We start from the raw sequence: 12,582 nt of genomic DNA on the forward strand, positions 1-12,582 counted from the left end.
GTAGAAGACAAAATAAAATTACCGCAACCAATTATTATGCACATTACAGAGTTCACAAAGATGCTCGCCCGGGAGGAAGTAGAAGGAGATAGCGCAAATGAAGAATGCCCATGATAACACCATTCAAATATCGAGAAAGAGTGAAGGTGGTGGTGGTTGTCAGATGAGAGTGAATGAAGATGGCACCCAAGCAACAAGTGACGACAGAAAGGACATTCTGAACAAGCAAATGTTTGGGTCACTCATTTCTGTGATCATGATAGAAAAGGACATTCAAACAAGCAAATGTTTGGATCGCCCATTTGTACTAAACTCATTGTAAAGGAAAAATTAAATTATTGAAAAGGCCACAGGAGATCCTTTGTACAAAGACTCATCCAGAGCAATATTTGTTGTAAAACTTATGACATGATAATGTAAAATTGCAAGCATAGCTATTGCTATTTTTTGGAGTACAAAAGAGGCTTCCATCATGTCTCATGTGTATATAAACCTTTTAATTTCTTGAATATTCAAGAGTGTTATAGTTTTCTGCATTGAAAGTAAAAAGAGTCTTACAGGTCTCTTATGTATACATTTTTAAAATGTTGTGAATCCTCAATAGCATGGTTTTTCATGGATTAAAACTAATAACTCGGATTTTTTATTTTAAGAATATGATTCTTATAAACAAGAAATAAAAATTTAGGATTTAATAGTAGTTTTTGCATTATTTGTACAACATTGTCGAGAGATATCTTGAAATGTCTTATGTGAAAATGATAGTGCCAGAAAGTAAACTTTTGATTCTCGAATGACAGTTTCATAAAGTAAACTTTTCAGTTGGGAAGGATTTTAAGGAATAGTCCAAAAGTAGACATATGAGTCCAAAATTAATGAAATAAGTGTTACCTTCTCCCCGCTTCTGATAGCCATCCCCTGTCATTACGATTACGGAGAATTAATTATGAACAAATTACAACCAAAGAATTTCATAAGACCATCAAACATGTCCTTCTAGAGGGGAAGAATGGCATTGGTGCAAATCTCTATAAAGCATGAATGAGCCTATACAAAATTTTCATGAAAGCATGAATTCTTTCCCTAAAAATTTTAGCAATTTGATAAAACTTATTCTAAAGCATGAATTATTTTCACCATCATCATGACCTGATTCATGCATCTGATAGTAGCCATCCCCTCTCATTACGATGACAGGAAATTGATTATGAACAAACTACAACCAAAGAATTTCATAAGACCAACAAAGTTGTCCTTGTAGCGGGGGGAGAATGGCACCAGTGCCATTCTCCATGTGAATTTGGCAATGGGAGAATGGCACTGGTGGAGAATAGGAAAATGGAGAATGGCACTAGTGCCATTCTCCCAATGGAATGTCCTAATTTTTGGCTTTGTAATAGGAAAATGGAGAATGGCACTAGGAATAGGAAAATGGAGAATGGCCATTCTCCCATTGCACTAGTGCCATTCTCCATTTTCCAATGGGAGAATGGCACTAGTGCCATTCTCCCAATGGAATGTCCCAATGGAATGTCCTAATTTTTTGGCTTTGTAATAGGAAAATGGAGAATGGCACTAGGAATAGGAAAATGGAGAATGGCACTAGTGCCATTCTCCCATTGGAAAATGGAGAATGGCACTAGTGCCCTTCTCCCAATGGAATGTCCTAATTTTTTGGCTTTGTAATAGGAAAATGGAGACTGGCACTAGTGCCATTCTCCCATTGGAAAATGGAAAATGGCACTAGTGCCATTCTCCCAATGGAATGTCCTAATTCAAAATTTTGGCTTCACAAAGGTAGAAGGGCACCAATGCCATTCTCCCATTGGAATTAGTGGAATGTCAATCTATAGGTTTAGTGCCATTCTCCATTGTAATAGGAAAATGGAGAATGGCACTAGGAATAGGAAAATGGAGAATGGCACTAGTGCCATTCTCCCATTGGAAAATGGAGAATGGCACTAGTGCCATTCTCCCAATGGAATGTCCCAATGGAATGTCCTTATTTTTTGGCTTTGTAATAGGAAAATGGAGAATGGCACTAGTGCCATTCTCCCATTGGAAAATGGAGAATGGCACTAGTGCCATTCTCCCAATGGAATGTCCTAATTTTTTGGCTTTGTAATAGGAAAATGGAGACTGGCACTAGTGCCATTCTCCCATTGGAGAATGGCATTGGTGCCCTTCTACCTTTGTGAAGCCAAAATTTTGAATTAGGACATTCCATTGGGAGAATGGCACTAGTGCCATTCTCCCATTGGAAAATGGAGAATGGCACTAGTGCCATTCTCCCAATGGAATGTCCCAATGGAATGTCCTAATTTTTTGGCTTTGTAATAGGAAAATGGAGAATGGCACTAGTGCCATTCTCCCAATGGAATGTCCTAATTCAAAATTTTGGCTTCACAAAGGTAGAAGGGCACCAATGCCATTCTCCCATTGGAATTAGTGGAATGTCAATCTATAGGTTTAGTTTGTCTAGATTACCACCAGCAGAGAATGGCAGTGATGCCAATCTCATGCTGGCAACTACATAATGACACTGAAATCATCAAACTCACATGTGGAATGGAATCGGACACCACTCTCCTATGATCACAGTCTCCGCTCTGTAGAGTTCATATGGATTTGTGTCAATCTCTGTGGAGAATGCCAGTGGTGCCAATCTCATACCATGACCTGAAAACATGCACAAGGAATCCTAAACTCACATGTGCATTTGCACTTTTGCCATTATCCTACTGTAGCCAATAAAATTAGTGGAATGTCAATCTATAGGTTTAGTTTGTCTAGATTACCACTAGGGGAGAATGGCAGTGATGCCAATCTCATGCTGGCACCTACATAATGACACTGAGATCATCAAACTCACATGTGCCATTTTGACTCTATGAAGCCAAAACTTTGAATCTGAGAGAATGGCACTAGTGCCATTTCCCTTTGCAGAATCAGGAAATCACAATGGGAGAATGGCACTGGTGCCATTTCCCCTTTGCAATGGGAGAATGGAAGTGGAGCAAATTTAAAAAAAATTAGCTTTGTAAAATGGGGAGATTGGAGGATGGCAGTGTGTGTGTGTGTGTGTGTGTGTGTGTGAACGTGGTATTCATTTGAAACCATACACTATTTTACTTCCATTTATTCATATATGTGGTAAAGTTGATCGATATTACTTTATGAAACCTAGCTCGTTATGTGAGTTTATTCACATTGGTTTGGTTATGCTAGGTTGGTTAAGTTACAAATTTTTATGTTAGAGTATGTTTTTCTTGATCAAGGTCCAAGTAATGTAAAATTTTGCTTTTCGTATATCTCGCCGTCCTTGCTGCCTTGACTCAAGAGGTAAACTTACCGCCCAATACAATATTATCCTGTACATTTCATTGCGCTCTGTCTCTCTCTCTGTCTCTCTCTCTCTCTGTCTCTCTCTCTCTCTCTCTCTCTCTCTCTCTCTGTGTGGCTTTGACCTCAGCTCAGACGTGCCCCTCTATAGGCTGAAGTGCCCTTAACTTGGCAGCTTGAATGCTTATGCTGTTTTCACACTAGAGCTGCCTAAGTCCCTCTATGGTGCATTGAATGCATCTGTGCCATGGGTTGGATGGGGCAGGCAATCTTGCCCATCCATGATGTGTGGGTGGTGCCCATGGTGCGCCTGTGAGAGTAACTCCTTTTGAATAAAGGTGCACTTGAATTATGTCCTTAATCTACTTGATCTAGACGCTTAATGTTTTAGAATTATCATCCTTAACCCCTAGCCGATCAATTTCTTAAGAAGCACTCTTTAAGGAAATCATCTTGAAGCCATTGTTGTCTTCCGTGGACGACTTCTATGTTCACCTTCTCAAGCACTTCTCATTCTCTCTCTACTATGCCAAAGTAACTAATGGACTTCACAAGTGGTCATGCTTGCATTTCATTTAGTAGAAATAATTATAAAGATTTCATAACATGTATCTTTATGGGAGTTGTATCAAGCGACAAACTAGTTAGGTTGTGTATATTAGTCTTGTCAAAGGAGGACGTTCACCTCAATAAGAATTTGGAAATATAGTAGCACATGAGTCATAACATCGCAAGGCTTATAGAAAGGCTTTGTGCACAACCAACTAGATTGTCCTAATGCAGTGGCTTAAATTTTATGGTCAAGCCATTGACAATCTCGATAAGTGCCCTTCAAATAGATTTGCCCTCTTGACACAGCTAACCTTTCATTGCAACCTAGCCATAAATTGTTTAAAAAGTGCTAAATTGCACTTTTATCCTCAACATGTGGATTATAAGGAATAGTCATTATCCACTAAGATGTATATTTACCCCTATCTTCATTTTCTAATGTAGTGTACAATTAGTCATCTTGTCCCCTCTCTCTCACCCCTATCTTTATATCAGCCCATGGTGTTCGTCTCCCCCCTATAGTGTCTCTCTCTTGTAAGCCCTTGGTTTTGTTACGCTCCAAAGCCCTCCCTCTACAACATTGCCCATCTTCACCATTTCTTTGAGTAGTATAGTTCCCATTTATATTTGAAAGCTCTAGAGCTTGATTGTAGGAGCCCCCTAGGAACTCATTTTCTTGTTGTTTGAAATTTATGTTTGATAGGATTTGTGTGTGGAATTCCCTTCTATGAGAGAGAGAGAGGTAGAGGTTTGTGAATTTGCACAAAGTCTATGACTTCTACATCACTATGAGTATGTCTAGACAACATTGACTATATTTTTATGTGTTGCTCTTGAAGCTTGCATTCTAAACTCCAATGAGAACTTATTTCAAGCTAAGTAGTTATTGAAGTACATTCTTATGCTCTTGAAAAGACTGTAGTTCTTGTCAAGGCCTATTACAAGAGGCTTCTAGAGCCTTGTGTGGTTTATGGAGCCCAAGTGTATACTTGAAGCTCAATGACACATCTCTAACTTCGTTACATTAAAAAAAAGTGCATAGGTAGGATATATTAAACGTGTTAAATTTGTTTTTTAACGAAATGCAAAAGGTTAAACTAATGAAGGTAAAAAATTGAAAAACCCTAGTACCTTCTCTTTCATCTCGTTGCCCTATGTTGATTGCCTCGCATGCTGTGCTGCTGTGGATCTCATCGTGCGCGTAGCTCAAGCTAGCTCAAGCATATCTCATCCTGCACTTTCGTCTCCACTTTCCTTGCCCCTTTGCTTTTTTGGGTTCCTAACTTTAGCTTGCCTTTCGCTCATCGCCGCTTCGTCGCTCGCCGCTCGCCTGCCTTTCGTTTCATCTACTCGCCACTCGCCCTCGCTTTTCATGTCATCGTTCATCTACTCAAGCTCGCCTCTCGCTTTAATTCATCCTGCCTATCACTCATCTACTCAAGCTCGCCTCTCGCTTTAATTCATACTCTTTGCTTTTCCAAAGATTGAAGGGATTCACTCTTCCAACGAAGCATGAAGGATTCGCCTCTTGCTTTAATTCATATTCTTTGCTTTTCCAAAGATTGAAGGGATTCGCACTTCCAAAGAGGCATGAAGGATTCACTTTTCCAAAAGATGGAAGCATGAAGGATTCGCTTTTCCAAAGAATGGAGGGATTCGCACTTCCAAAGATATGAACGTACGCTTTCAAAACTTTCAAAACTTTTGTAAGCTTTCAAAACTTAAGCTTTCTGAGATGATTAACGTAAGCTTTCAAAACTTTCGTAAGCTTTCGTAATTTGATTAACGTACGCTTTGCTCTTCTCAAGAAGGTGTTCGACGAGACTGCCATGTTCTCAAGGCTCTCACAAGAGTCTGAGCATAGACTCTAAGATAGGAGTGGCTATGCCGGGGAGTTGGCTATGGCGAATTTAACTATGGAAAGCTTAATAAGATATAGGAATTGGCTATGGCGAATCCAAAGGAGTGCTTCGTTCCTTAAAGAATAGAAAATCAGCGCTTCGTAAGAGTCTAGGATCAAGTGCATCGAGCAGTAAGAGTCCGTCATGGGTATATCTCTCCTCTCTTTCTTTCAACCCTCCTGTTATCTTGTTGCCTCGATGGTGGAGGAGGAAGCCAAATTGCAAGAAAGAAAGCAAAAAATCTGTGAATTAAAGAGGAAGCTACCGAACTAATTGAGCGTCAATTGTGTTGTTTCCTTCCAGCTCCATCAACTTCACAGCTCCGGTGGAGTTCAGCCTTCTTGCCTCAAGACTCTCCGTGCGAGCTGTGGTGAGTAAAACTCTCAGACTCTGAGACTCCTCTCCAATCCGCATTGGAATGAATAGAAAGTGAATGAGGGAAAGGCATCAATTGAAATGAGGGAAAAGGTCTTGATTTGAAACTACTAAATAATTCAAATTTTGAAATATAGGTCTTCCCGCCATTGTGCCCTTTTGAATTTTGGATATATAGAGTGGCACTTATGCCATTCTCTCCAATATTAAATTTAAATTCAAATTCATATTGATAATTTTAATTTCAATTTGTATTTCAAATTGAAATTATTCTTTTGAAATTGTATTTCAAAACCTAAATTCTAGTTTCCAAATTTTGATTTCAAGTTAAACTTCAATCTCAATTTTGATTTTCATGATTGAATGGCAAATTTAGAGATTGAATTTCTAATTTTAAATGGAGAATGGCACCGGTGCCATTCTCCAAGACCTCATAAGAAGTCCGTGAGAGTGGCACCAGTGCTCTTCCCGCCATTGTTCCCTTTTGAATTTGAATATATAGAGTGGCACATATGCCATTACCTCCAATATTAAATTTAAATTCAAATTCAAATTATTCTGTTTGAAATTGTATTTCAAAACCGAAATTTATATTAGTACATTGCAATGGGAGAATGGCACTGGAGAATAGGAAAATGGAGAATGGCACTAGTGCCATTCTCCCAATGGAATGTCCTAATTTTTTGGCTTTGTAATAGGAAAATGGAGAATGGCACTAGGAATAGGAAAATGGAGAATGGCACTAGTGCCATTCTCCCAATGGAATGTCCCAATGGAATGTCCCAATGGAATGTCCTAAATTTTTGGCTTTGTAATAGGAAAATGGAGACTGGCACTAGTGCCATTCTCCCATTGGAAAATGGAGAATGGCACTAGTGCCATTCTCCCAATGGAATGTCCTAATTCAAAATTTTGGCTTCACAAAGGTAGAAGGGCACCAATGCCATTCTCCCATTGGAATTAGTGGAGTGTCAATCTATAGGTTCAGTGCCATTCTCCATTGTAATAGGAAAATGGAGAATGGCACTAGGAATAGGAAATGGCACTAGGAATAGGAAAATGGAGAATGGCACTAGGAATAGGAAATGGAGAATGGTACAAGTGGAGAATGGCAGTGGTGCCAATCTCTTATTAGGCCCTAAGAAATGGCATTGAGAAGCCTAAACTCACATGTGCATTCTTCTATGTAGTGATCACTGTCTCCGCTGTGCAGAGATCATATGGAATTGTGTCAATCTCTGTGGAGAATGCCACCAGTGGAGAATGGCAGTGGTATCAATCTCATACCATGACCTGAAAACATGCACAAGGAATCCTAAACTCACATGTGCATTCTTCTATGGAGTGATCACTGTCTCCGCTATGTAGAGATCATATGGAATTGTGTCAATCTCTGAGATCATCATCACTCACATGTGGAATGGAATAGGACACCACTCTCCTATGATCACTGGAATACCCCTCCTAGAATAGTAGGGTAAACATTTGTACAAGTGGAGAATGGCAGTGGTGCCAATTTTTTATTAGGCCCTAAGAAATGGCATTGAGAAGCCTAAACTCACATGTGCATTCTTCTATGTAGTGATCACTGTCTCCGCTGTGTAGAGATCATATGGAATTGTGTCAATATTTGTGGAGAATGCCACCAGTGGAGAATGGCAGTGGTGCTAATCTCATACCATGACCTGAAAACATGCACAAGGAATCCTATACTCACATGTGCATTCTTCTATGGAGTGATCACTATCTCCACTGTGTAGAGATCATATGGAATTGTGTCAATCTCTGAGATCATCAAACTCACATGTGGATTGGAATCGGACACCACTCTCCTATGATCACTGGAATACCCCTCCTAGAATAGTAGGGTAAACATTTGTACAAGTGGAGAATGGCAGTGGTGCCAATCTCTTATTAGGCCCTAAAAAATGGCATTGAGAAGCCTAAACTCACATGCTCATTCTTCTATGTAGTGATCACTGTCTCCGCTGTGTAGAGATCATGTGGAATTGTGTCAATCTCTTATTAGGCCTTGGAATGTCAATCTATAGGTTTAGTTTGTCTAGACAACCACTAGTGGAGAATGGCAGTGATGCCAAACTCATGGTGGCACCTACATAATGATACTGAGATCATCAGACTCACATGTGGATTGGAATTGGACACCACTCTCCTCTGATCATTGGAATACCCCTCCTAGAATAGTAGGGTAAACATTTGTACACGAGAATGGTAGTGGTGCCAATCTCTTATTAGGCCCTAAGAAATGGCATTGAGAAGCCGAAACTCACATGTGCATTCTTCTATGTAGTGGTCACTGTCTCCGCTGTGTAGAGATCATATGGAATTGTGTTAATCTCTGTGGAGAATGCCGAAAGTGGAGAATGGTAGTGGTGCCAATCTCATACCATGACCTGAAAACATGCACAAGGAATCATAAACTCACATGTGGATTCTTTTATGTAGTGATCACTGTCTCTGCTGTGTAGAGATCATATGGAATTGTGTCAATATCTGAGATCATAAAACTCACATGTGGATTGGAATCGGACACCACTCTCCGATGATCACTGGAATACCCCTCCTAGAATAGTAGGGTAAACATTTGTACAAGTGAAGAATGGCAGTGGTGCCAATCTCTTATTAGGCCTTAAGAAATGTCATTGAGAAGCCTAAACTCACATGTGCAGAGATCATATGGAATTGTGCCAATCTTTATGGAGAATGCCACCAGTGGAGAATGGTAGTGGTGCCAATCTCATACCATGACCTGAAAACATGCACAAGGAATCCTAAACTCACATGTGCATTGGCACTTTTGCCATTATCCTACTGCCATTCTCTGCTAGTGGTAATGTGCATTCTTCTATGTAGTGATCACTCTCTCCGCTGTGTAGAGATCATATGGATTTGTGTCAATCTCTGTGGAGAATGCCACCAGCGGAGAATGGCAGTGGTGCCAATCTCATACCATGACCTGAAAACATGCACAAGGAATCCTAAAATCACATGTGCATTGGCACTTTTGCCATTATCCTACTGCCATTCTCCGCTAGTGGTAATGTGCATTCTTCAATGTAGTGGAATGTCAATCTATAGGTTCAGTTTGTCTAGATTACCACTAGCGGAGAATGGCAGTGATGCCAATTTCATGCTTGCAACTACACTATGACACTGAGATCATCAAACTCACATGTGGAATGGAATAGGACACCACTCTCCTATGATCACTGGAATACCCCTCCTAGAATAGTAGGGTAAACATTTGTACAAGTGGAGAATGGCAGTGGTGCCAATCTCTTATTAGGCCCTAAGAAATGGCATTGAGAAGCCTAAATTCACATGTGCAGGGATCACATGGAATTGTGTCAATCTCTGAGGAGAATGCCACTAGTGGAGAATGGCAGTGGTGCCAATCTCACATGTGCATTGGCACTTTTGCCATTATCCGACTGCCATTCTCCGCTAGTGGTAATGTGCATTCTTCTATGTAGTGGAATGTCAATCTATAGGTTTAGTTTGTCTAGACAACCACTAGTGGAAAATGGCAGTGATGCCAAACTCATGGTGGCACCTACATAATGACACTGAGATCATCAGACTCACATGTGGATTGGAATCGGACACCACTCTCCTATGATGATTAGAATACCCCTCCTAGAATAGTAGGGTAAACATTTGTGCAAGTGGAGAATGGCAGTGGTGCCAATCTCTTATTAGGGCCTAAGAAATGGCATTGAGAAGCCTAGACTCACATGTGCATCCTTCTATGTAGTCATCACTGTCTCTGCTGTGTAGAGATCATATGGAATTGTGTCAATCTCTTTGGAGAATGCCACCAGTTGAGAATGGCAGTGGTGCCAATCTCATACCATGACCTGAAAACATGCACAAGGAATCCTAAACTCACATGTGCATTGGCACTTCTGCCATTATCCTACTGCAGCCAATAAAATTAGTGGAATGTCAATCTATAGGTTCAATTTGTCTAGACTACTACTAGCGGAGAATGGCAGTGGTGCCAATCTCATGCTTGCAACTACATAATGACACTGAGATCATCAAACTCACATGTGGAATGGAATAGGACACCACTCTCCTATGATCACTTGAATACCCCTCCTAGAATAGTAGGCTAAACATTTGTACAAGTGGAGAATGGCAGTGGTGCCAATCTCTTATTAGGCCCTAAGAAATGGCATTGGAAGCCTAAACTCACATGTGCAGAGATCATATGGAATTGTGTCAATCTCTGTGGAGAATGCCACCAGTGGAGAATGGCAGTGGTGCCAATCTCATACCATGATCTTAAAACATATAAAGGAATCCTAAACTCACATGTGCATTCTTCTATGTAGTGATCACTATCTCCGCTGTGTAGAGATCATATGGAATTGTGTCAATCTCTGAGATCATCAGACTCACATGTGGAATGGAATAGGACACCCCTCTCCTATGATCACTGGAATACCCCTCCTAGAATAGTAGGGTAAACATTTGTACAAGTGGAGAATGGCAGTGGTGCCAATCTCTTATTAGGCCCTAAGAAATGGCATTGAGAAGCCTAAACTCACATGTGCATTCTTCTATGTAGTGATCACTATCTCCGCTGTGCAGAGATCATATGGAATTGTGTCAATCTCTGTGGAGAATGCCACCAGTGGAGAATGGCAGTGGTGCCAATCTCATACCATGACCTGAAAACATGCACAAGGAATCCTAAACTCACATGTGCATTCTTCTATGGAGTGATCACTGTCTCCGCTATGTAGAGATCATATGGAATTGTGTCAATCTTTGAGATCATCATCACTCACATGTGGAATGGAATAGGACACCACTCTCCTATGATCACTGGAATACCCCTCCTAGAATAGTAGGGTAAACATTTGTACAAGTGGAGAATGGCAGTGGTGCCAATCTCTTATTAGGCCCTAAGAAATGGCATTGAGAAGCCTAAACTCACATGTGCATTGTTTTATGTAGTGATCACTGTCTCCGCTGTGTAGAGATCATATGGAATTGTGTCAATATCTGTGGAGAAGGCCACCTGTGGAGAATGGCAGTGGTGATAATCTCATACCATGACCTGAAAACATGCACAAGGAATCCTATACTCACATGTGCATTCTTCTTTGGAGTGATCACTGTCTCCGCTGTGTAGAGATCATATGGAATTGTGTCAATCTCTGATATCATCAAACTCACATGTGGATTGGAATCGGACACCACTCTCCTATGATCACTGGAATACCCCTCCTAGAATAGTAGGGTAAACATTTGTACAAGTGGAGAATGGCAGTGGTGCCAATCTCTTATTAGGCCCTAATAAATGGCATTGAGAAGCCTAAACTCACATGTGCATTCTTCTATGTAGTGATCACTGTCTCCGCTGTGTAGAGATCATATGGATTTGTGTCAATCTCTGTGGAGAATGCCATCAGTGGAGAATGGCTTTGGGGCCAATCTCATACCATGACCTGAAAACATGCACAAGGAATCCTAAACTCACATGTGCATTGGCACTACCACTAGTGGAGAATGGCAGTGATGCCAATCTCATGCTGGCAACTACATAATGACAATGAGATCATCAAACTTACATGTGCATTGAAACTTTTGCCATAATCCTACTACAGCCAATAAATATAGTGGAATGTCAACCTACAGGTTTAGTTTGTCTAGATTACCACTAGTGGAGAATGGCAGTGATGCCAATCTCATGCTGGCAAATACATAATGACACTGAGACCATCAAACTCACATGTGCATTCTTCTATGTAGTGATCATTGTCTCCGCTGTGTAGATATCATATATGGAATTTTGTCAATCTCTATGGAGAATGCCACCAGTGGAGAATGGTAGCATACTAAGACCTTAAAAATGGCACAAGGAATCCTAAACTCACATGTGCATTGGCACTTTTGCAATTATACTACTACAGCCAATAAAATTTGTGGAATGTCAATATACAAGTTTAGTTTATCTAGACTGCCACCAGTGGAGAATGGAAGTGATGCCAATCTCATGCCGGCAACTACATAATGACACTGAGATCCTCAAACTCACATGTGGATTGGAATCAGGCACCATTATCCTATGATCCTTGGAATACCCCTCTTAGAATATTAGGGTAAACATTTGTGCAAGCGGAGAATGGCAGTGGTGCCAATCTCTTATTAGGCCCTAGAAAATGGCATTGTGAAGCCTAAACTTAGAATAGTAGGGTAAACATTTGTACAAGTGGACAATGGCAGTGGTGCCAATCTCTTATTAGGCCCTAAGAAATGGCATTGGGAAGCCTAAACTCACATGTGCATTGGCATAAGGAATCCTAAACTCACATGTGCATTGGCACTTTTGCCATTATCCCATTGCCATTCTCCGCTAGAGGTAATGTGCATTCTTCTA

Source organism: Dipteris shenzhenensis, chromosome 12 (assembly GCF_047967505.1).
Source record: "Dipteris shenzhenensis isolate YYH24624 ecotype China chromosome 12, Dip_SZ_1.0, whole genome shotgun sequence".
NCBI classification, from domain to species: domain Eukaryota; kingdom Viridiplantae; phylum Streptophyta; class Polypodiopsida; order Gleicheniales; family Dipteridaceae; genus Dipteris; species Dipteris shenzhenensis.